Source organism: Leopardus geoffroyi, chromosome B2 (assembly GCF_018350155.1).
Source record: "Leopardus geoffroyi isolate Oge1 chromosome B2, O.geoffroyi_Oge1_pat1.0, whole genome shotgun sequence".
Lineage (NCBI taxonomy): Eukaryota > Metazoa > Chordata > Mammalia > Carnivora > Felidae > Leopardus > Leopardus geoffroyi.
Genome location: NC_059332.1, coordinates 51,407,075 through 51,433,834, shown reverse-complemented (window position 1 = coordinate 51,433,834; position 26,760 = coordinate 51,407,075). Strand labels below are relative to the sequence as shown.

Below are 26,760 nucleotides of genomic sequence, written 5' to 3'. Positions count from 1 at the left end.
GACTAAGACAGCCAAAGTGATAATGTTAGTTACAAATAGCATAAAATATGTTTTTTTTAAATTTCTGATTATGTAAGTGATACTATATAGAAGGTATCTTTAGAGGGTACAAAAGAGTATTTCAAAAGGTGCCTATATTTTCATCACACTGATATTAATCAATCCATCCAGACTTTTCTGTTGTGGAAATTGTAATTAAGATATTAGCAACTGGACATGGAACAGAAGCTACAGATTCCTGGAGAGACACAGGACGGAGAAAAGAACAGGGACTCTAGTAACTCTCACAGCTGAGGAAATAGATATCTCCTCTCCTCAAAGTGTGGTCTGCAGACCAGCAGCCTCAGCATCACCACAAACTTGTTGGAAATGCAGAAACTCAGGCCAAATCCCAGACTTAAATCAGAATCTGCAACCTGACCAGGTTCCCAGCTGATTTGCCTACTGACATTTGGGAAGCACTGCTCTGGACGACCTGGACCCTGCAGCTGTGTTGGATCCCAAAAAGCCTTGGTCCTCCTGACCTCATGAGGCCTGATAGTATGCATCTTCCCATATTCCCATGAATCCTGGTCCAAGTTCAAGAAGTTAATAAATAGAAGAGCTGGGATTCAAACAGAGGTCTGACTCTTTGATCCATCTGGGTAAATATAATATTGTATTTCTAGTCCTTTTGCCCAGAAACACACTATATTTTCCCATTCATTTAAATCTTCTATTAGAGCTCAATAAAGTTTTATTACTTTTTTCATACGGATCTGTGATATTGTGATTTATAATAGGATATATTTGATCTTGGTTCACTATTCCTGGCACAGAGCTCCTAAAACCCTTGGAATTTCCTTAGTGATGAGAGTGCTAAACCTGTCTTATGTTAGGTTAATAAGGTAGCTTTTTGAATGCACCTGAGGTTGAGGGCTGGTTGCCAGGAGAACCAATCTTGTGATTGTAGGGGTGGAACTTGCAGTCCCATTTCCTGCTGACCTCCAGGAGGGTAGAGGGGACTAGATGTTGAATAATATCCAGTTTCAAATGCTTCCTTTTTTCAACCATGCCTCTGTAATGAAACCTCTATAAAACCCCAAAAGGACAGGGTTCAGAGAACTCCAGATTGGAGCTTGGAGGTCCTGGGAGAGTGGTGTGTTTAGAAAGGGGATGGAAGCTTTGCTGTCTTTCCTCATACTTTGCCCTGGGCATCTCTTCCATATGGCTGTTCCTGAATTATATACCCTTTTATAAAAAACCAGTAATCTAGTAAGTAAAATGTTTTTTCCGAGTTCTGTGAGCAGCTCTAGCAAATTAATTGAATCCAAGGTTGGGGTTGTTGGAACCTTCAATCTATGGCCAGTGGGTCAGAAGCCTGGGCTTTCAGTTGGTATCTGAAGTTGTGGGGACAGTTTTGTGGGATTGAGCCCTAAATCTGTGAGATCTGACACTACCTCCAGGTAGACAGTGTCAGAATTGAGTTGAGTTGTAGTACACCCAGCTGGTGTCCGGAGAATTGCTTTTCATTTAAGGAGGGGGGAATCCCTGCCATAACTTGGAAGTTGGATCCAGAACCCATTTTTAGGATCCTATGTATTTTATTTATTTATTTATTTATTTATTTATTTATTTATTTATTTAATTTTAATATTTATTTTTGAGAGAGAGACAGAGTTTGAGTGGAGGAGGAGCAAAGAGAAAGGGAGACACAGATCTGAAACAGGCTCTAGGCTCTGAGCTGTCAGCACAGAGCCTGATGTGGAGCTCGAACTCAGGAAACATGAGATACTGACCTGAATTAAAGACGGGTGCCCAGCTGACTGAGCCACCCAGGTGCCCCATTAGGATCCTACATATTTTAATAGGAAATTTCCATTATCAATTTGTTTACAAAGCAGTTGTTCATGCTACTTTGAACTATTTTTCTTTGCATCATTTAAGATTCTACTTACAATATCGATTTTATGTTACCCTAAATAACTAATTTTATGTTAGTAACTAATACGTTAATAACTAATTTTATGTTACCCTAAATAACTAATTTTTTTCTAGTTTTGCTTGACTATCAAGGTTGGCCTTTTAACAGTTAACAGTTAAGACCTAGAAGAACTTTCATAAAAACTACCAGAAAATGGATCTAAAGTGTCTGAGTTGAAAGCTCAGAAGATCCTTTCCAGTAGAAGGCTTAGGCAGATCAAGTTTTCTATTATAATTTTGCTAAGCACTTTTGGATATTATGTGCCCAAAGATCAGATGGCATCTACTAGCTTAAGATGGTTCTTATGATTTGTTGCACATTAGAATTACCTAGAGAGCTTATCAAAATCCCTGTGCTGCACCCTTACCAATAAAATCAGTATGTCTGATAGGAAGGGGACATCTGTATATTTTAAAGATTCCTAGGGGATTCCAATGTGCAGCAAAGTTTGGAAACCAATGTACTACATGGTACATTTCTGGACACGGGTATTGCCTACTTTTTAATACCTGTATTGATTAATGCCTATATTAATACCTCTCTTTGCTAACCAAAAGAAATCTGAAGGAAACTTTCACTTTGACAAAACAAAAAACAAAAAACAAAAAAAAAGCAAAAATCGTATTCAGCATTTATTTTGCAATGAGCCTTATAGAGGCAGGGTGCACCCTGACCAGTCTCAGGGAAGTGTTTTGACCAAGACTTAGGTTTTCCAACTTCTTTCTTTGTGCTGTGAATTTCTTTAGAGGCTTTTTTCTTTTTCTTTTAAATAGATCTATGATCTAGAATGACCATGAACTGTCATAAAGCAAAAGAATCATGCATATAATCACAAATACCCAGACCCAGTCTAAAATTGGGGTGCCTGGGTGGCTCAGTTGGTTAAGCATCCGGCTTTGGGTCAGGTCATGATCTCACAGTTCATGAGTTCGAGCCCCGCGTCAGGCTCTGTGCTGACAGCTCGGAGCCTGGAGCCTGCTTCAGGTTCTGTGTCTCCCTCTCTCTCTGCCCCTCCCCTGCTCATGCTCTGTCTCCCTCTCTCTCAAAAATAAATACACATTAAAAAAAAAAAATAATAAAATAAAATAAAATAAGATTGGGTAGTCTGTCCAGAAAAAAAAAAAAAAAAAGGATATGTCCACTTGCTTGAGCTCCACACTCAGGCAATTAGTTCTCCTATTCAGACATAAGGCAGGAAGAGGAAAAAATATGCTGTCAAATGTACGGTGAATATATATGTCTCGGAGTGGGATTGGAAAAGACCCCTGAATTAGGTTTGCCCCACCAAGCCAAATTAATTGTGACTGGCAGTAAAAAAAAAAAAAAAAAAAAAATGTCTACAGTTTCCCTGCTTTTACTTATTTGAGTCACATTCTACTGAACACTTAGTATTTGGGGAATAATAGTTTTATTGATTTGCTTCTGTTTTATTCCATACAACCTATAAAGTGGATTATACAGATACTATGCCATAGAAGAAAATAATTTTGAGTGAAAGAATGAAGAGGGGCACCTGGGTGGCTCAGTTGGTTAAGCCCAATTTCAGCTCAGGTCATGATCTCACAGTATGTGAGAGCGAGCCTGATGTGTAGCTCTGTACTGATAGCACAGAGCCTGCTTGGGATTCTCTCTCTCCCTCTCTCTCTCTGCCCCTCCCTCACTTGTTCTCTCTAAATAAATAAATAAATTTTAAAAACTAAAAAAAATTGTATGCACTGGGTTCTGTGTATCTGAGGTATGAAAGCCACTACTTACTAAAAGAGAGGGCTACTAATTGGACTCTGAGATTTATTGTATCAAAACAGTTCACAATTTCCTAAAATAAAGGTCTATTATTTCTATAACTGAAACTAGAGAAAAAAAATGCCTCTTGCATTGACATAAAAAGGACCTTCTACAAAACTGAAAAAACATCCTCAATTTCTATATAGCCAAGAAGTTTGTAGGATTATGGATTTGTAGGATTTCAAGTCTTTGAAACATAAATTTAAAAGAACTGTATACAGAATACATGTTTATTTATCCACTGCAAATGGCTATCTGAGCTGCCAGAACACTGTCCCTCCTGACCCTGACTCCTTTGGGGCAGAATTTGGTGCATGTCAGTGAGGGGAGGTCTATTTGCCTCTCATCCAGCCAGCCCATGGCCAAGGCATTGGGTGTAAGCACTACACACAACCTGTGTTACTTCTAACAAAACCCTCTGAAAGTCAATAAAAATGTAGAAAAGATTAGCAACAGAATACCTATCAGTTTCCTGACCACTCCTTGGTTAGAACCTTAGACTAAGAAACCCAGACTGGCAGTTTTTCAACACAGAAAATGTCTAATAAACTAGTAGAATTTTAATTTATAGGAGGGGAAGGGGTATGACTTTTTTAAAAAGCAGTTCCACCAAAGACCCTCGCTTAGTGTGCTAGCAGAATTCAACATGGACAAGGATTAGAGTCAGCCATCTTTGATCCATTCTGCTGGTGGGGAATCTCCCCAAGATGCGTTGAGTTGGAGGTGAGATGTTGGTTTTAAATGAACAGTGTTTCCTAGATTTCATTAGCGTGTCACTTTTATTTTTGCAACCTTTATATACCATCTGTACTGTTATTAATATGGTTCTTGAAATTGACTTTAAGCTTTATTCATCCTGAGCAAAAATATTTGCGATATCACTCTTGTGAAGGATATTTTTTTCTAACACACATTTAAGTAAATACAAAGTATTTTAGAAATTTCTCCATGAACTGCCTAAAGTTGTCTCTCACATCCCATGCTGTGGAAATCACCACTTACAGAATATGAAGGGACTTTGGATGCAGGGTAGCACAGTGGTTTGAAAGACCGAGTCTGGAAACAGATGGGCAGGGTTCAAATCCAATCTCTGTTTCTTAGTAGCTTTGGAACATTGAGCAAGTGACTTAATTTTTTCATGTCTCAGTGTCCTTGTCCGCAAAATGGGATGATATCACTAGTACTTCTGACACAAAACTAGTATAAAAACTAAATAAGTTAGCATATACAAAGTGCTTCTAAAAGGGCTTGGCACATAGTGAGTGCTATGTGCCTATGTATCATTATTATTAGAGCACAGTAAATAGCTTTTGCTCATCCAGACTGGTGACTCGGTAGAACTGGGAGAAAGTGAGCTTTTGGGGTAGCTCCAGGTACTGATTCTTCCTCTTGTCTCGCCCAATCCATCCCTCCCGTGACTTGTGCTAGTAGTTACCTTTTACATCAAATCTGATGGACAAATTCATGTCTTCACCTATGGATCTCTTACACCTAAATTTTCTGAGTTAATAAAATATAACGAAATTTGAAATAGTAATTTGGGAAGGTGATTGTTATTTAGTGATGAACGGCAGGTGTAAAGGAAATGGGGCGGGAGAGAGGCCAGAAGGAGAACAGAAAGAAAGGACAGAGGTGGGAAGGAAAAGCCAGCCTGAGAACTTCAGGAAAATCTAGTCAGTCAGTTTCAAAAAGTTGTGATGGGGTTAAGATAAAATGCGAAAGTGGCCACCACTGAGTGGTAGGATAATGAGTGAATTTTATTTTCTTCTTTCTGGTTTTCTGTATTTACCAAGTCTTCTACAACGAATAAGTGTTGCTTTTATAAAGAAGAAAAAAATGGCAAGTGTTTTTTAAATTAATCCAATGTGTCATTAGAAAACTGCAGATTGTTCAGGGAGGCAGGAATTCAAATTAATAGTAACCTGAATATATGGTACATGAGAAACTATGAGAGGGTAAAATTTTATGTGTATTTACTGTAAAAGACCACCAAGAATTTCAAAAGCAAAACTCAGTAGAAGCATTAGCATCGCTGATCAAAAAGGACTTAAATAATATAACAGAAAGTGAATTTAGAATAATAGTCATAAAATTAATCGCCGGGCTTGAAAACAGTATACAGGACAGCAGAGAATCCCTTGCTACAGAGATCAAGGGACTAAGGAACAGTCATGAGGAGCTGAAAAACGCTTTAAATGAAATGCAAAACAAAATGGAAACCACCACAGCTCAGATTGAAGAGGCAGAGGAGAGAATAGGTGAACTAGAAGATAAAGTTATGGAAAAAGAGGAAGCTGAGAGAAAGAGAGATAAAAAAATCCAGGAGTATGAGGGGAAAATTAGAGAACTAAGTGATACACTAAAAAGAAATAATATACGCATAATTGGTATCCCAGAGGAGGAAGAGAGAGGGAAAGGTGCTGAAGGGGTACTTGAAGAAATAATAGCTGAGAACTTCCCTGAGCTGGGGAAGGAAAAAGGCATTGAAATCCAAGAGGCACAGAGAACTCCCTTCAGACGGAACTTGAATCGATCTTCTGCACGACATATCATAGTGAAACTGGCAAAATACAAGGATAAAGAGAAAATTCTGAAAGCAGCAAGGGGTAAACGTGCCCTCACATATAAAGGGAGACCTATAAGACTCGTGACTGATCTCTCTTTTGAAACTTGGCAGGCCAGAAAGAATTGGCACGAGATTTTCAGTGTGCTGGACAGAAAAAATATGCAGCCGAGAATCCTTTATCCAGCAAGTCTGTCATTTAGAATAGAAGGAGAGATAAAGGTCTTCCCAAACAAACAAAAACTGAAGGAATTTGTCACCACTAAACCAGCCCTACAAGACATCCTAAGGGGGACCCTGTGAGACAAAATACCAGAGACATCACTACAAGCATAAAACATACAGACATCACAATGACTCTAAACCCGTATCTTTCTATAATCACACTGAATGTAAATGGATTAAATGCGCCAACCATGGGGCGCCTGGGTGGCGCAGTCGGTTGGGCGTCCGACTTCAGCCAGGTCACGATCTCGCGGTCCGTGAGTTCGAGCCCCGCATCGGGCTCTGGGCTGATGGCTCAGAGCCTGGAGCCTGTTTCCGCTTCTGTGTCTTCCTCTCTCTCTGCCCCTCCCCCGTTCATGCTCTGTCTCTCTCTGTCCCAAAAATAAATACACATTGAAAAAAAAATTTAAAAAAAAATGCGCCAACCAAAAGACATAGGGTATCAGAATGGATAAAAAAACAAGACCCATCTATTTGCTGTCTACAAGAGACTCATTTTAGACCTGAGGACACCTTTAGATTGAGAGTGAGGGGATGGAGAACTATTTATCATGCTACTGGAAGCCAAAAGAAAGCTGGAGTAGCCATACTTATATCAGACAAACTAGACTTTAAATTAAAGGCTGTAACAAGAGATGAAGAAGGACATTATATAATAGTTACAGGGTCTATCCATCAGGAAGAGCTAACAATTATAAATGTCTATGCGCCGAATACCGGAGCCCCCAAATATATAAAACAACTACTCATAAACATAAGCAACTTTATTGATAAGAATGTGGTAATTGCAGGGGACTTTAACACCCCACTTACAGAAATGGATAGATCATCTAGACACACGATCAATAAAGAAACAAGGGCCCTGAATGAGACATTGTATCAGATGGACTTGACAGATATATTTAGAACTCTGCATCCCAAAGCAACAGAATATACTTTCTTCTCGAGTGCACATGGAACATTCTCCAAGATAGATCATATACTGGGTCACAAAACAGCCCTCCATAAGTTTACCAGAATTGAAATTATACCATGCATACTTTCAGACCACAATGCTATGAAACTTGAAATCAACCACAGAAAAAAGTCTGGAAAACCTCCAAAAGCATGGAGGTTAAAGAACACCCTACTAACGAATGAGTGGGTCAACCAGGCAATTAGAGAAGAAATTAAAAAATATATGGAAACAAACGAAAATGAAAATACAACAATCCAAACGCTTTGGGACGCAGCGAAGGCAGTCCTGAGAGGAAAATACATTGCAATCCAGGCCTATCTCAAGAAACAAGAAAAATCCCAAATACAAAATCTAACAGCACACCTAAAGGAAATAGAAGCAGAACAGCAAAGACACCCCAAACCCAGCAGAAGAAGAGAAATAATAAAGATCAGAGCAGAAATAAACAATATAGAGTCTAAAAAAACTGTAGAGCAGATCAACGAAACCAAGAGTTGGTTTTTTGAAAAAATAAACAAAATTGACAAACCTCTAGCCAGGCTTCTCCAAAAGAAAAGGGAGATGACCCAAATAGATAAAATCATGAATGAAAATGGAATTATTACAACCAATCCCTCAGAGATACAAACAATTATCAGGGAATACTATGAAAAATTATATGCCAACAAATTGGACAACCTGGAAGAAATGGACAAATTCCTGAACACCCACACTCTTCCAAAACTCAATCAGGAGGAAATAGAAAGCTTGAACAGACCCATAACCAGCGAAGAAATTGAATCAGTTATCAAAAATCTCCCAACAAATAAGAGTCCAGGACCAGATGGCTTCCCAGGGGAGTTCTACCAGACGTTTAAAGCAGAGATAATACCTATCCTTCTCAAGCTATTCCAAGAAATAGAAAGGGAAGGAAAACTTCCAGACTCATTCTATGAAGCCAGTATTACTTTGATTCCTAAACCAGACAGAGACCCAGTAAAAAAAGAGAACTACCGGCCAATATCCCTAATGAATATGGATGCAAAAATTCTCAATAAGATACTAGCAAATCGAATTCAACGGCATATAAAAAGAATTATTCACCATGATCAAGTGGGATTCATTCCTGGGATGCAGGGCTGGTTCAACATTCGCAAATCAATCAACGTGATACATCACATTAACAAAAAAAGAGAGAAGAACCATATGATCCTGTCAATCGATGCAGAAAAGGCCTTTGACAAAATCCAGCACCCTTTCTTAATAAAAACCCTTGAGAAAGTCGGGATAGAAGGAACATACTTAAAGATCATAAAAGCCATTGATGAAAAGCCCACAGCTAACATCATCCTCAACGGGGAAAAACTGAGAGCTTTTTCCCTGAGATCAGGAACACGACAGGGATGCCCACTGTCACCGCTGTTGTTTAACATAGTACTGGAAGTTCTAGCATCAGCAATCAGACAACAAAAGGAAATCAAAGGCATCAAAATTGGCAAAGATGAAGTCAAGCTTTCGCTTTTTGCAGATGACATGATATTATACATGGAAAATCCGATAGACTCCACCAAAAGTCTGCTAGAATTGATACATGAATTCAGCAAAGTTGCAGGATACAAAATCAATGTACAGAAATCAGTTGCATTCTTATACACTAACAATGAAGCAACAGAAAGACAAATAAAGAAACTGATCCCATTCACAATTGCACCAAGAAGCATAAAATACCTAGGAATAAATCTAACCAAAGATGTAAAGGATCTGTATGCTGAAAACTATAGAAAGCTTACGAAGGAAATTGAAGAAGATTTAAAGAAATGGAAAGACATTCCCTGCTCATGGATTGGAAAAATAAATATTGTCAAAATGTCAATACTACCCAAAGCTATCTACACATTCAATGCAATCCCAATCAAAATTGCACCAGCATTCTTCTCGAAACTAGAACAAGCAATCCTAAAATTCATATGGAACCACAAAAGGCCCCGAATAGCCAAAGGAATTTTGAAGAAGAAGACCAAAGCAGGAGGCATCACAATCCCAGACTTTAGCCTCTACTACAAAGCTGTCATCATCAAGACAGCATGGTATTGGCACAAAAACAGACACATAGACCAATGGAATAGAATAGAAACCCCAGAACTAGACCCACAAACGTATGGTCAGCTCATCTTTGACAAAGCAGGAAAGAACATCCAATGGAAAAAAGACAGCCTCTTTAACAAATGGTGCTGGGAGAACTGGACAGCAACATGCAGAAGGTTGAAACTAGACCACTTTCTCACACCATTCACAAAAATAAACTCAAAATGGATAAAGGACCTGAATGTGAGACAGGAAACCATCAAAACCTTAGAGGAGAAAGCAGGAAAAGACCTCTCTGACCTCAGCCGTAGCAATCTCTTACTCCACACATCCCCAAAGGCAAGGGAATTAAAAGCAAAAGTGAATTACTGGGACCTTATGAAGATAAAAAGCTTCTGCACAGCAAAGGAAACAACCAACAAAACTAAAAGGCAACCAACGGAATGGGAAAAGATATTTGCAAATGACATAGCGGACAAAGGGCTAGTATCCAGAATCTATAAAGAGCTCACCAACCTCCACACCCGAAAAACAAATAACCCAGTGAAGAAATGGGCAGAAAACATGAATAGACACTTCTCTAAAGAAGACATCCGGATGGCCAACAGGCACATGAAAAGATGTTCAGCGTCGCTCCTTATCAGGGAAATACAAATCAAAACCACACTCAGGTATCACCTCACGCCAGTCAGAGTGGCCAAAATGAACCAATCAGGAGACTATAGATGCTGGCGAGGATGTGGAGAAACGGGAACCCTCTTGCACTGTTGGTGGGAATGCAAATTGGTGCAGCCGCTCTGGAAAGCAGTGTGGAGGTTCCTCAGAAAATTAAAAATAGACCTACCCTATGACCCAGCAATAGCACTGCTAGGAATTTATCGAAGGGATACAGGAGCACTGATGCATAGGGGCACTTGTACCCCAATGTTCATAGCAGCACTCTCAACAATAGCCAAATTATGGAAAGAGCCTAAATGTCCATCAACTGATGAATGGATAAAGAAATTGTGGTTTATATACACAATGGAATACTACGTGGCAATGAGAAAAAATGAAATATGGCCTTTTGTAGCAACGTGGATGGAACTGGAGAGTGTGATGCTAAGTGAAATAAGCCATACAGGGAAAGACAGATACCATATGGTTTCACTCTTATGTGGATCCTGAGAAACGTAACAGGAACCCATGGGGGAGGGGGAGGATAAAAGAAAAAAAAAAGAGGTTAGAGTGGGAGAGAGCCAAAGCATAAGAGACTCTTAAAAACTGAGAACAAACTGAGGGTTGATGGGGGGTGGGAGGGAGGAGAGGGTGGGTGATGGGTATTGAGGATGGCACCTTTTGGGATGAGCACTGGGTGTTTTATGGAAACCGATTTGGACAATAAATTTCATATATTATAAAAAAAAAAAAAAAAGAAGCATTAGCATCAAAACAACTTTCTCACAGTTCTCCAGTTTCTGGGCTAACTTTGCTTGGTATTGCAGTTTTTCATCACATGGAAAGAGTTAAAAGATTGGGAGGCTGGGGGCAGAGACCAAAAAAAATCCTCAAAAGCCCACCTTCTAACAGCTCAGCATGGGCTCTGACCAGATGGAAGGGTGATCTTCCATGTACAGTGACCCAGGAGCCTGGGGCCAGTAGTATCTGCACGTGGGAATCTAGGTGCCATAGCACTGCACCCTGACTTTGAGAACTGGGTTCTTCTTGACTTAGAAATTTGTTATATCCTAAACTATGACATTTTTCTGAAACCCCAAACCTATATTTCCATAGAAGCTATGTTATGATTATTCAATAGGATTCCACGTTCCAGTTGGGTTTTCAAAGATATTTTGCATCATTTTTCTCATTTGGATCTGGTACACTTAATTTCTTTTCTCTTTGTCTCAACTTCAAAGTGAGAAGTATTGAAATCTATCAGCTTCTGAGGGGAGTATAGTAAAATCTCCCAGTATGACTTAAGAGTTTGCCAATCTCATCAGTTTTTCTTTATAAATCTATTTTATGTCTCTGTTGCTAGGTGCATATATGTTTGTTACGGTTTCCCTGGATCCTTTCTTTTCCTTTCCTTTCCTTTCCTTTCCTTTCCTTTCCTTTCCTTTCCTTTCCTTTCCTTTCCTTTCCTTCTCTTCTCTTCTCTTCTCTTCTCTTCTCTTCTCTTCTCTTTTCTTTTCTTTGTTTAAATAAGTTCTATGTGCAATGGGGAGCAGGAACTCTTGACCCTGAGATCAAGAGTAGCATGATCTTTGGACTGAGCCAGCCAGGTGCCCCCTATTGGATTATTTATATCATGACCTAGCACATGTCTATTTCTTAGCCTCAGCAGTGACGTTTTACTTGGGAAGTGCCAGCCCAGGGCAGTGCAGGTGAAGAAGAACGAAAGTGCCATAAGAAAAAATGCAAGGCCTTATGAGGCAATGAGTTACCCTGCCGACCAGTACTTGCCAGATAGCTCAGAAAGCATAACACTTTCACCATTCAGTAGGACTTTCTCCACAAAGGTTATGAGAAATGAAAGGACACGGTTTATCCATCTGGCTCCCTTCTCTCCCACTTACCTTTCATTGAACTTTATCCCACTGGGACCTGATCCCCCCATATTTCAGTGTTGTCATCTGGCCTTTCAGAAGCTCCCAGGAAGCCAGACCAATGTCCTGAAATGTGGCCTCCTGTCCAAATCTAGAGTAGAGTGGACTGTAGGTGGGTGAGGCACTTGGGAGACTCCAAGAAGGTAGACAAGATTTATGTCTGGGACGTCTCTACTAACATACATTCTCATGTAATAATAATACCCTGAAGTCAATTCAATAAAAATGGACCCCCCCAAAAAAAACCTGACAAACTTAAAATCAATTCAATAAACTTGTATTGAGTACTTAGCATGTGCAAGTTGCCATGCTAGGTACTCTGAGAGGAAAATGGCATGCAAGAACTGATTTGGGGCCTCATGGGAGACAAGCAAATCTCTGGAAGGAAGATTTCAGGTTCAGATTTGAATTTCTGCCCTGCCCCTTACTTCTTGGTGAATATGAATAAAATATTTAACTTTCTGAGGCTTGGTTTCCTGAGGATAATAATAGTTCTCTCTTTACAGGATTGGCATAAGACTGAAATGAAATAACAATTTTAAAGTAGCCAGTACATTTGATTACTGTTAAGTGTTATTTCCCTCTCATGAGCTTAACTCAAGGGGTCACAATTCAGATAACTACAAAAACATCCATTATAAGCAAAGGATGAACAAAGGACCTTGAATCACAGAGAAAGGAAAGGAGACTTTAAGCCAAGAAAGCTCCGGGAAGGCTTCCAGGTCTGTAGTAAAAGAGAAAGAGAATCCCTTCCCCTTTCCTAGTACGTGGTCATCCCATGGCCAAGTTTCTACTTGGGCAAATCTGGTCTTTGGCACTCTACTTTCTTCTTGTACCTGTCTCCTGCCTCTTATTTCCTCTGCCCTTTGGATCCTTAGGTGGAGTGAAGCCCATCCACATTGCCTGACTCAGAGGAGTGGGCAGTGTTGGCCAGCTCCCCCAACCCAGCTCCCCTCGCTTCTGGAGCTACTGCTATTTGTTCCAAAGCAAACAGATTATACTAACCCCCATCCAGTTCCATGACTGGTTGTGGCCTCTACCCTCCTAACATTCGTAGTTCTTCCTCATTGAGGCTCATTTCACAAAGAGAAATCTAAGCAGCATCCCTGCCCCATGAGAGTATACCCATTGAGACAGCTCCTCCAAGCTTTGTTGATTTTTCAGGGTCTTCCTTTTACCGCCCTTGGATGCCTAGGCTCTCGGAAAGCTGCCACATTCTCCATGACAGCTTTCCCGGAGGAGTTCTGGCCAGCTGAGAGTCAATGTTACCTCATCGGTAGTAGGTGTTTACAAGTCTAGGGCTGTTTGTTCCCAAACCATGGATGAGCTGGGTTTCCGTACTGCTCCTCTACATTTTTCCATCATAAAATTTCCTCTCATAAAAATCCCCTCTAGAATTTTTCTTTTTTTTTCTTTACCATATATTCCATATATTAAATACAGAAACCACATGTCAGTTTTTTGGGTTAAAGGCAGATCTAAAGAGCAGCAAAGCTTTTAATTTCCTGCTTGAAAAATTGGATTATTCACATAAGAAACATGTGAAAACAAACTCCTTATTTGATCAGATAAAAGGGGTGAGGCTTATCTAGAATTATGACACACACTTCTCCTTCACTTAGTCATTCCTTCTATTTCTCCAGCCAGCCTGAGTATTTCTGTACAGTGAGTCCACTCTGATATGGCTCCTATCTTAATATTTATTCTTCTCACCTGATATTTCAAGACGTCTGCTAGCCGAGAGTGGGAAGGCAAGCTGAGCAAACTTTAGAGGGTACTTTGAATTTAATTTAGCAAGGTGTTCAGAAACGCTACAGCCAGTTGCTAAGTTATCTTCCCACCCTGCCTGCTGATGGCAGTGGATCTAAGTGAGCAGAGGCAATGGGCCATGGTGAGAGAGCACTGGATTGCCACTAGGGCAAGATATTTGCTGAACCACCTCTTAGCGGCATGACATGACGAAGTTATTCAATCTTGTGGGGCCTCCTTTTCTCACATTTAAGATGTCGGTGACAAGCCATACCCATGAAATCAATAATAATCAACAAGATCATCTGACTCCTACAGCATTTGGATACCCGTGTGCCAGATACTGTGCTAAGTGCTGGGGATATAGATTTGAGCAAGATAAAATTCCTGCTCTCAGCGCAGAATCTAGTAGGAAAGTCAGACACGTAGATAGGCATATCGAGTGTTGTGGAAGTATGTTCCACAGTGGCTCACGAGATGGGAGATTATATCAGACACACGTAGGGAGCTTTTCGAATTACACACAGCCAGCCCCGAAGGAAAGGTGTTACACTATCAATACTCACTTCTTTAAAACTGCTTCTGCACATATTTAGCAATGGAAGGCAGGTAGTTTAAGTCAACTCCCCAACATTTTCTATATAACCATATAATTTCCCACCCCAGATCCCTAAAACCTCTTCTGTATACAATATCCTTGGGCAAAATAAGTCATTACCTAACCTTCAACTTCCACTTGTTCACTAATGACTCTGAAATCTGTATCTTTAGCCCAGACTGCTCTCCTCCGGAACAACTGACGGCTGGTGGGTATTTATCTTCTGGAGGATCCGTGGGGTTTTCATTTGCACTACAAGAGACACTTAACTCAGGGCCCTTCTCCCTTCTTCTGGTGGACCTATCCCCCCTGTACCCCCACCTACTGAAGGACACACGGTTCACCCAAGGTAACTACCTTCCAGTCATCCTAGACTCTTTCCATCTTTTGCATCATTTTTAGTCAGCCACCAAATCCTGTAAATGCTGTCTCTGAGACACATGATCTATATCCCCGGCTCTGTATTCCCACTGCCCTGATCCTAGTTAAAATCTGCATTAACCTGTAATCATCTTTCTTCTGTACTATCACTATGACCTTCTTGTCTACTTCAAAATGCTACTGTCTATAAACTATAACGTTTCTTGCCCACAGGTAAATCTGGTGACGTCACCTCCAGCTAAAATTCATCCAGTGATTTTTTTCCTCTCTCCTCCTTCCCAAAACCCACAACTATGTCTTATTCCTTTTGCTGTTTGATCAATTCTGGGACAGGGTGAGGGACTGGTATGTGCTGGGGAAGGAAGATGTATAAGGAAAGAATTGTAGAAGAGATCATCCTGCACTGAAGTAATTTATAGTCTGATTTGGAAGGCACTGGAAGAGTCAGATAGGTCATTCGGTGATCACTTAACTGAATACCTGCAATGAGCCAGGCGTTAAGGCAGATGACTAGCTGTGGTGATTAAAATGCATGGTTCCTGCACTGAAGCTGGGAGAATTGTACTATAATATGTTTTGTACCATTATATTTGTATAAAGTACTATCAGAGCACGGAGCTTGAGTTGTGACTTGAAGGTTGAGGAGGAAGCTACCAGGCTATGGTGGTCTGCATGGGGAGATAAGGGAGCCAGAGTTTACAGCACGAGGAAGCATGATGTTTGGGAAGTAGAAAGTACTTTATTGCCACAGGAGGGTAGGGTGCTCAGGGAAGGGTGATTGAGGGGGCAGGAGAGCAAACGGTTAGTCTGAAGCATTTGTTCGTTTATTCACTCACTCATTCATGTGTTCATCAATAAATGGTTTTTTTACCTAACATCCTCCCAAGAGTTTTCTATTAGCTCTGTCAGCCCCAGAGAACTATGCCTGTGTCCTGGCTTAAGTCAAGAACTTGAGGGGTGCCTGGATGGCTCAGTTGGTTGGGCGTCCGACTTTGGCTCAGGTCATGATCTCAGGGTCCGTGGGTTCGAGCTCCGCGTCAGGTTCTGTGCTGACAGCTTGGAGCCTGGAGCTTGCTTTGGATTCTGTGTCTCCGTCTCTCTTCCCTTCCCCTGCTTGCACTCTCTCTCTCTCTTTCTCAAAAATAAATAAATGTTAAAAAAATTTTTTGAAAAAATAAAGAAGAGTCACCCGTGAATAGATAAAAAAATTCTAAGTGAAATCACCATTGATCTATTTGCTTCCCTCTCCCTAACCTCCATTCTCAGTCGTCATAGTATGCCTTCAAACCCTTAAATATTTCTATCTACTATTCCATCCACAGATTAGAGATGGCATCCTTTAAATGAATTAGAATAAAGGAAATAAACCCACTTAAGGAGAAAGGGCTTCTGCACAGAAACCTCTTTGCTGCTATAAATATTCAGGACAGGAAGGCACACGGTTAAGTCAGTTCCCTGCCACCTTCAGTGTATAGTTTTTATGTTTGAAACTCTCAGTGTTCAATCATTACTCCTGTTCTGGCAGTCTTTCCTTTTGTGCATGTGAGCTCCCCCCTATTAAATAAGCCTCTCTTTTGGAAGAATGCTCATGGCAATGACTATAATTACACCCAAAGACTAAGCTGGAAAATGCAGTGATGTGACAGCTTTTGTGATAGGAAGGGTAGAGAAAGAATGAAAGCTTATAATTTTCTTTGAGGTATCTTGAAGTCTGACAGTAGCCTTGCCCTTGTGATGTAAATGTGCAGTGACCCAGACACTCAGGAAAGACTAAGCCAGACAGACATGCCAAGTCCCTGCTACATGGTCTACCAGTCAACAAGCAAGGGAGACCCAGCACGATGCTGAGTTCCCTTCTTTAGAGGGAATAGTCTAGAGCAGTTGTTGCCCCATTTTGTAGTAATGTCAAAACTTTTCATTCCTCATACGAAATGAGAGGTTTTTTTATACATTATGTGCGAAAATACATAATACAAGTAACTACACACTTCTTATTACTTAGAGATAAATGTGTTTCATTCATCACAATAGCATGCATAGATACCTGAAAAACAGAACATCTGTGTTTTAAAAATATGATTTATTCCATCTACTCACCAAGCTTGGCTCCTTATGTATTTGAAGACACTTCCAGCAGCCCAGAAACCCATGATTTCCTCCTCTCCTGCACTGCCCCTACTTCAAGGTCTCAGACTTGGAATAGTGTCTTCCTTATATTCATTCATTTGTTTATTGGTTTAATTGTAGCTTTTCATTAAAAAAAAAGCATAGGGGCCCATTATATTTTGGCCATCATGCTAGGGATCATAGATACAAAGTCAAATGATATTCTGTACCTGCCCTTGAGAAACTTCAGTTCATTTGGGGAGGCAGGTATATATATCTGTAACAGTACAATGGGCACAAAAGAGGATACTGTTGGTCACTTCTACTGAGGAAGAGTTACTATAAAAGCTTTCATGTAGGAGGTATTATCCATCAGCAATTGCCGCAATAATGCTTTGCAACAAACTGCTCAAAGACGTGATGACTGAATGCTTCTGAGGCTTATGGTCTGCAAGATGAGAGCCAATTCCCTGGGCTGTGCTTGACTCCAGGCTTTGGGCTGCACTCTCTAAGCTGCAGGTTGGGTTCAGATCTGCTCTCCATGGTTCTCATCCTCCTCCTCAGACCAGATGGTCTCATAGTGAGTCACTAAAAAGCAAGAGAGCCTGACTGTGCAGAAATCATTTCATTCTCTGCTCTTGCCGCAGTCACCAAAATTCCATTGGTGAAAGCAAGTAATCTGGCCAAGCCCAAAGTCAAGGAGTAGGGAAGTATACTCAACCGTTCCATTACGTGGATATGGATACTGCTACAGGGAAGTGAAGAGCTGGGACCAAAAAGCGAACTTACTGTAGGAGAGAGACCTTTGATCTACACTCTGAGAGAGGATTACAAGTTTTATCAGGTGGACCTAAATATCTGGAATAAGAATCAGGAGAAATAAAGGAACATTCGCGTGCAGTATTTGGCCCGAGAGAAATATTCTGAGACGTAGGAGTTGGGGCTTTTCTGGGGGATCCATGTTCGATGTCGGTCATGGAATATACTGGGGCCAGTAGTGAGTAGAGAGGAGCCCAGCCTATGCCTGTCAGAGCTAAGTAGATCTAGAGGATATTCAATGAAAGATCCCATCCTGCTGATTCTAGGTCCAGATTGACCGTGAAAGGGCAGTGTCTCTGGTTTTTAACCCAGTGTCTCCGGTTTGATGACCTTGAAATCTAAAAGAAGGAAACCAGGACTCACAGTCTGTGCTGCCTTTTGCACCAACCCATTCTTTATGCTGTTGTCTTCCGAGTATTGAGTTTGTGGTTTGTGCTGGTTTCCTACTGCTGCTGTAAACAAATTATCACAAATGTAATGGCCTAAAAACAGCAGAAATTTATTATTTCACAGTTCTGAAATGGGTCTTGTGGGCTAAAGTCGGGCTGTTGGCATGGCTCCATTCCTCCTGGAAACTCTGGGAGAGAATCTGTTTCTTTGCCTTTGCCAGCTGCCAGAGGCCAACAGCATTCCTTTGCTCTGTATTTCCTTCCTCCATCTTCAAAGCCAGCAGTGGAGCATCTTCAAAACTACCTCTGAGCTTCTGCATCCCTCTTCCACCTTTAAAAGACCTTGTGATTATACTGGGCCCACCCTGTTAATCCAGGATGATTTCCTTATTTTAGGAGTAGCTAGTTAGCAAACTTAATCCCACCTACAACCTTAATCCCTCCTTGCCATGCAACCTAGGCATGTGGACATGTTTGAAAGGCCATTATTCTGCCTCCCACTTGTGTCAGGGAGTGGGGTGACAAACAATGCATTGGCATTATGCTCAATGACATACCAGCACTTTCATTTTTTTCTGCGCTCACTTTTGAATCAGCAGAATAGTAAGCAGAGAACCATTTCATAAATTTTTTGTTAATGTTTATTTATTTCTGAGACAGAAAGAGACAGAGCATGAATGGGGGAGGGGCAGAGAGAGAGAGGGAGACACAGAATCCAAAGCAGGCTCCAGGCTCTGAGCTGTCAGCACAGAGCCTGACGCAGGGCTGGAACTCACAAACTGTGAGATCATGACCTGAGCCAAAGTTGGACGCTTAACCAGCTGAGCCACCCAGGTGCCCCTAGATCTATTCATTTTAATTGCTGTATTGTGTTTCACTGTTTGACTATAATGTTTATTTTCCACTATGGTAGTGAACTTAAACTTTTTTGTATTTAAAACAGTACTGCAATGAACATCCTCCTCTCGATGCATGTCCTTGTTCCTACGGGCTAGCGTTAGCATTGTCTGGGCTCCTCAAAGTGTGGACTGAAGACTATCACCAGATAATGACTACAAAGTACAGAAATTGAGAATAAGCTTTCAGAAACTTGAAAAGCAAATTACCTGGGCACTTTGATGTCTGCTGAACTGACAAGAAAAAAAAAAGTATCATATCCAGGCTTGTATTTTGTATTTTTTAAAATTTTCTTTAATGTTTATTCATTTTTTGAGAGGGGGGAGAAATAGAGACAAAGTGTGAGCAGGGGAGGGGCGGAGAGAGAGGGAGACACAGAATCTGAAGCAGGCTGCAGGCTCTGAGCTGTCAGCATAGAGCCCGATGCGGGGCTTGAACTCACAAACTGCGAGATCATGACCTGAGCCAAAGTCGGTCGCTTAACAAACTGAGCCACCCAGGTGCTCCTATTTTGTCTATGTTTATGTTTTATTTGTTTTATGTTTTTACTGTATTTTACAAAAATATTGATCCTCAACAGGTTGGAATGTTAACACTTGGTTTTTTATTCAGAGGATTTGAGGATCTCGAGACAGTTTCTACCTAGAAGTGGCATGTCTGGTTTGATGAACTGGTGCATTTTTAGCTCTATAAGGTGTTAACAAATTGCACTCCGGAACAGTCAAACCAATTTCCATTCTCTTCTGCAGTATATGAAGGTTCTCTTTTTTCCCAGTTGCGTTGTCAGACTTCAAAATCTTTGCCAACACGGTACCTGTGAAATGATATTTCATCTTAATTATAGCACTTATCTGATTAATAGTTAGGTTGGACATCTATATGTTTGTTAGGTTCCCGTTTGTGTGACTCTGACAAGGTAGATTTTCTCAGTTTGCATTTGTGAAAATATGTCTGTAACAAGCTAGCTGTGGGAGGTAAAGTATTATAACAGGTATAACTGGTTTTGACTAAGAAAAGCCAAGAATAGCTAGTTTTGGCTTGATGAAGGACGGGAAAAGCTAGTTGTAGCAAATGAACGCATACACAGGTACTTCAGTGTCTTTCCTGGTATTTTAGACTTTGGACAATGATTCAGTCATCAGCACTAAGACATTTCAGTGGACTAATTATCACTGAGAATTCTGTACCTGTCATCCAGTTCTGATAGCCAGTGACTTTCTGGTCCTAATGAGGCTGAAGACACAGAGCGAGACTGAATTCACCTGTGAGCTTTGTTATTTTCTGGAGCTGTGATCTGACCTCTCACTCACTCTACCTTTGGTACGGGCGAAATAATTGGGGAGAAGGTATGGAGGTGGGCACACTTTATCAGGCATTCCCTTCCAATCACCCTGTACTCAGCCTGATTTTTTTTTTTTTTTAATGCAAACCAGAACCTATGCTTCCATACTTAAAACCTCTCGATACCTTCCTACAGCATTATAAAATCTGAATTACTTGGTCTGGATCTTTCCTGTCTCTTCCATCCCTCTCACCTTCCCTTCCTCCTAGCCTGTAAGATGACATTTCTTGCAGAGCCCCAGTTTATGGCCAATTGTTTCACACTTTAGTCACTTGGCTTAAAGAATGCCTATTCCCAGAATACTTTCTTCCCCCAGTTGGCCTGGTGCACACTTCCTCCTCATTCATAACTCAACTATGAAGCCTCTCCCAGGGAGAATGGATTATTTTCATTTGTATGCTCTATTAAATTAAAGTGTTCACACATTCCCTCCTTTTTACAATAAACTTTTCCCAAGGTGCATAGCTCAATGAATTATTACAAAAAGAACAACTGGTGTAACCATCACCTGGCCAACAAATGGAAAGTTATGAGTCCCTCTCTCCACTAACTAGTACTTTATACAAATGAAAGCACATAACATGTACTTTCTCTGTCTGGTTTCTTTAGTTTACCGTTCATTGTATTTGTGAGATTTATCCCATGTTGTATAGAGCAGCTCATTTGTTTTCCTTGCTTTATAGTATTTAATTTATGTCAACATTGTATGTATTGATTTGTTTTTCAAATTGTTGGTGGATATTAGAGTTGTTCCTATTTTGAGACATTAAAAATAATGCTTCTGGGGCACCTGGGTGGCTCAGTCAGTAGAGCATCTGACTCATGATCTCAGGGTTGTGAGTTCAAGCCCCACATTAGGCATGGAGTCTACTTTAAAAAAAAATGTTTCTATGAACATGCATGCACATGTCTTTTGGTGCACATGTGTGTATATGTTTCTGGTGGACATATACCTAAAAATGGAATTGCTGGGTCATAAGGTATGTGATATGTTTAACTTTAACAGCTAATGACAGTTTTTCAAAGTAGTTGTGTGTATTTATACTCCCCCAACAATTTTGCTTGTAATCAGCTCTTTTATTTTAGCTATCATTTTGAGTATTGCTGTGGTTTTAATTTTAATTTCTCTAATGACTAATGAAGTTGAGCATTCATATATTTATTGGCCATTTAGATATCCTATTTTCTGAAGTGCCTGTTTACATCACCCCTTACACATGTACTTTTCCCCCCAAGGTTGTCTGTTCTGTTATTGTTTTTAGAGGTTCTTTATAACTTTAATAGAGTCCAGTTTATCAGCATTTTCCAGGCAATCCACCAAATCATAAGAAATAACACATTACTGTTATTTTAAGCCACTTTGTTTGAGGAGTGTGTTCAAGAGCAATGGATAAGTGAAGCAGAAGAGTAAGAGAGTCTTTTATCTATGGGAGTCATCTTATCACTTGGAGTCAATTTATCACTTGATTCATCAGAAGCCCAGAAAAGTTCTTAAAGAACTGTGTTGACCTGGGCAGAGACATTTCCAAATGAAAAGAGGCCTCTAAGTCCTCAAACTTCTATGGGGAGGAAGTAGGTTAAGGCTTCTCAGCTACAAACATCCAGTGGAAAAAGCAGGATAGAGGCTCTCCAGAGGCTAGGGTGAAGAGCGACAGAGATCTATTCCAAGAAGCAGGACTAGCAACATATGCCCAGTGGATTTGGGAATTGCTACAGATCAATGACCGCTCTGCACCTCCTTTTCACTCCCCTGTTTTGAATGCAAGCATTTATTTTGGTCATCGTATCCCTAGTTTATGAAGGTATATTGAGTGTATGTGTCTGTGTGTATTCAGGGGAAGGGGGATAGAGATAACTTGTCTTTTTAATTCACAGTCTGCACTACCTCAGTGTATCTGCAGGAAAACATCTCATGAGCCCCATCTGAATTTGGATGTGACTTAGATTACAAGATGCCATATGGGATGAGCTTTGGGAGTCCAGAGAGGGGTGAATGTAAGTATATTTTATCTGTGTGGGATGTGAATCCTTAAAGACCAGAAAGTACACTGTAATATCTAGTCTTACACATGACACCCAGTATTCTTGTTCTTATGTAATTAGTCCCGTCCCACATGACATCTGGGATAACTTTGTGACTTGCTTTAACTATTAGAATATGGCAGAAACAACATCATGCCGGTTCTGGGCATAAGACTCAACAAGGCCAGGCAGCTTTCACTTTTGCATTTTGGGGATCTCTGAGTTGTCATAGAAGACATTCAGATACCCTGATGGAGGAATCATATGGAAAGGTCATGTGGACAGGGAAGAGGCCTAGATCCATGGAAACAAAGAGAGGAGCCCAGTTGTCTCAGCTGAGCCCAACCTCCCAGCCTTCCCCCCACAAGGTGTCAGTGAGTGAAGCCATCCTGGCTGTTGTAATTCCAGCTGCTGTTTAATCGTAGCTCCATGAGACACCCCAAGTGACACCACCACAACCGCCCACTGAGTCCCAGTCAATCCGTAGAATTATGAGCAATGACAGAATTGTGGCTGGTTTAAGCCACTACGTTTTGGAGTGGTAAGAAAACAACATTTCTATACTATTACTCTACTTTGTGAACCTGCTATATCTCTCCTTTAGTTAGATCTTCAATTTCCCCCAACAATGTTTTATAGTTTTCTGTGTAGAGATCTTGCACATGTTTTTAGATTGGTTCTTAGACACATGGCTTGTGTATACTATTGGTAAATGGCACTATGTTTAACACTCGATTTTCTAATTGTTTATTGCTAGCTTATAGAAATTTAACTGTGTATAGAAACTAAATACATGATTTTGTTTTATTGACTGTGTACCCAGTGACTTTCTTTAATTCTCCTCTTAATTCAACAGTTTATCTGTAGATACTTTAGATTCTTCTGCATATGAAATTATGTATAAATAATGACAGATTTATGTCTCCCTTTCCAATTCTAATAGGGTTTATTTCCTTTTTCCCTACCTAATTGCACTGGCTAGGACCTCCAGCATAATGAACTAGCCATTCTTGTCTCATTCTTGATTTTTAAAAAAATTTTCAATATTTAACTGTTTTTTTTTTTAATGTTTATTTATTTTTGAGAGAGCATGAGCGGGGGAGGGGCCGAGGGAGAGAGACAGACAGACAGACAGAATCTGAAGCAGGCTCCAGGCTCTGAGCTGTTGGCACAAAGCCCAACATGTGGCTTAAATCCACGAACTGTGAGATCATGACCTGAGCTGAAGTCGGAGGCTTAACGGACTGAACCACCTAGGTGCCCCAAACTCTTTCTTTTTTTTTTTTTTTAAGTTGGCTCCACACTGGGCATGGAGCCCAATACAGGGCTTGAGCTCATGACCCTGAGATCAAGACCTGAGCTGAGATCAATAGTCAGATGCTTAACCAAATGAGCCACCCAAACACCCCTCAATATTTAACTCTTAAGTGTGGGTTTTCCAGATACGTTTGGGAAGGCAAGAATTTTTATTATAAATGGGTATTGAATTTTATAAAAAACTTTTTCTGCATCTATTGAGATGATAATATGATTTTTTATATCCATTACTGTGATGAATTACATTGATTTTTAACTTTAAAACCAATCTTACATATCAAATAAATCCAATTTGTTCATGAGGTATTATTCTTTTTACCTATTACAAAGCTTGATTCCTTGTTATTTTAAAAAAAATTTTGCATGCATGTTCATGAGAGAGAATGGATTATAATTTCTTTCTTTGTGTGTCATTGTCAGGCTTGGGTATAAAGGCTATGTAAATCCCATAAATTTCTTTCCTATTTCTTTCCTATTCTCTGGAAAAGTTTGGATAAAATTGATGTTATAACTTTTTTCAATGTTTAGTGGAATGCACTAGTGAAACATCTCAGGTGGGGAAGATTTTAATTATAGGCTCCCTTCCTTTGATAGATGTGACATTATTCAAATCCTCCTATTCTTACTGTGTTCATTTTGATACATTGAGATTTTCAATTTGTCAACTTTACCCAGATTTGCAAAATTATCAGTATAAAATTATTTGCATGGTCACCTTAATGATCTTTTCAATGATTGTTTTTTCATTTCTAAACTTGTTTAGTTGCACTCCCTACCCTGCCAATTCCTTTTTCCCTCTCTCTTCCTCTCTCCCCCCTCCACTACCCTCCCTCCCCTGCTTTTCCTGGTCAGACTGGCCAGGTGTTTGTCAATTTCATAGGTTTTGTTTTGTTTTGTTTTGTTTTGTTTTGTTTTGTTTTTAAGGATCAGATAAACCTCATTATTTGTTTTCTGTTTTATTATTTTCTATTTTGTTCTTTATTATTTACCTTCTCTACTTAATCTGAATTTGCTGTTCTTTTTCTACGTTGTTGAAATACTGAGATTTTTCATTTTCAGTTTTTCTACTTCTCTAAAAGCTACATTTAAGTGTATAAATTTCTCTGGGAACACAGCTTCAGATGCAGCCCTACAAGTTTTGATACATTGCATTTTTAACACGTTCAATTAAAAATATATTTGAATTCCTATTGTGATTTTTGGGTTGACCTATCAGATTGTTTAGTAATATATTACTAATTTCTAAAATTGTGGGAGTTTGTATAGGTATTTTTGTTAGTTATTAGTAGCTTAATTACATTGTGGTCAGAGAACATACTCTGCTTTATTTCAGTTATTTATTTATTTATTTATTTATTTATTTATTTATTTAACTTAATTGATCTCTACATCCAACAGGGGCTTAAAGTTTTGACTCCAAGATCAAGAGTCACACACTCTACTGACTGAACTAGGCAAGTGTTCTATTATTTCAGTTTTTTATGTTTGTTAAGACTTCCTTTCTAGAATTCAGTTGGTTCACTCTTCTCTATATATTAATTTCATCAAATTTGTTAATCATGTTGCTCAAATCCTCACATTTTTCCTTTTTTTTTTGTTTGCTCATTCTTTTTATAACTTTTAGCAAAAGAGTTGTGTTAAAATCTCCCATTATGATCATGGATTGATCTACTTCTCCCCTTTAGTTCTGAGAATGTTGTTTCACATATTTTGAGGCTACACAAAAATCAATAGTGATAATCTTCCAAAGAACCACTCCACTGGGCAACCCTGAGTGCTGGGTTATCCAGGAGACCTGAAAAGACCTCTGGCTGGCCTGGATCATTCATATAGCTCATTTTTGCTCTGTTACTCTTAGATGTTAGTGGGCTCCTTGTGGTTTGGTACATGCTTAACACACTCCTGCTTGGAGCCTTTGAATTTTCCATTCCCTGTCCCTAGAACACTCTTCTAGGTGTCCTCAAGGCTTGTGTCAGTGAGAGATACGAAGCACACAGAATTATACCTGGATCACAGGAGCTATTATAAGAGGGAAGGAATACTATGAGTTCAAGTGTAAGGAGGGCATCATGGAGAGTCATTAAGATTCACCCAGAGAAAAACCGATTTTGAATGGGGACAGAGAACAACATATTGTAGTCAAGTAAACCAAGGCATGGAGCTGTGAACATGAGAGCTTCTCTTGAAACATCGCAGTGAGTCCAGGGCTCAGGTAGGAAAATGGTAGGTGATAGGTGAAAGACTTGGAAAATAAGTTGAATCACAAAATAAAGGGCCGTGAAGATAAGGCAAAGGATTTTGGACTCTGCATTATCCGTCCTCCTCCCAGACTCTTAACTTGTTTCCTTATTAGAATATAAGATTCCTGAGGACATACCTAGAAAGATGCTCTGCACATAACAAGCAAGCCGTGTTCTACATACTGGTGATTAAGCATGCAGGCCCTGGGGTGAGGTTGTCTGGGTTCAGATCTTGCCCCATTCCTTCTTTACTGTAGGTGCCTAAATGCTCTACCCCTTCTTTTCCTGATCTGTAAAAAGGGGCTGACGTACCAGGCTCACTGGGTAGGTGAGGATTAGCTGTTATATATAAAGCACTTGGTATACGTTTATCACATAACCATTAGCTGTTATTAACTTGGAAAATTCCTAATTTCTTTTCTTTAATTTTTTTTAAGTTTATTTATTTTGAGAGAGAGAGTGTGTGTATGCACACAAGCGGGGAGGGACAGAGAGAGAGGGAGAAGAAGAATCCCAAGCACAGAGTCCAACGTGGGGGTCGATCCCACGAACTGTGAAGTCATGACCTAAGCCAAAATCCAGAGTCACTTAAACTACTGAGCCACCCAGGTGCTCCAAAAATTCCTAATTTCTATAATAGTCTCCTTACATTCAAGATTCAAACTTCTGCCTTAAGGGAGAAATTTGTAAGTAGAGGTGGAGGAAGGAGAACTTATATCACCCAACCTAGTAACTATAGCCTGACCCCACAGCA

At 40.0% G+C, this 26,760-nt stretch overlaps 1 long non-coding RNA gene across 1 annotated transcript in view; it reads left to right on the top strand.

Moving 5' to 3' along the window:
* The window catches only part of LOC123608529, a 60,821-nt gene extending 37,725 nt beyond the window's left edge, over positions 1-23,096 (top strand). The window contains exon 3 of the long non-coding RNA XR_006717287.1: positions 22,303-23,096. This is a non-coding gene — a long non-coding RNA (uncharacterized LOC123608529). The remainder of the gene's footprint in view (positions 1-22,302) is intronic.
* The last annotated feature ends 3,664 nt before the right edge of the window (positions 23,097-26,760 follow it).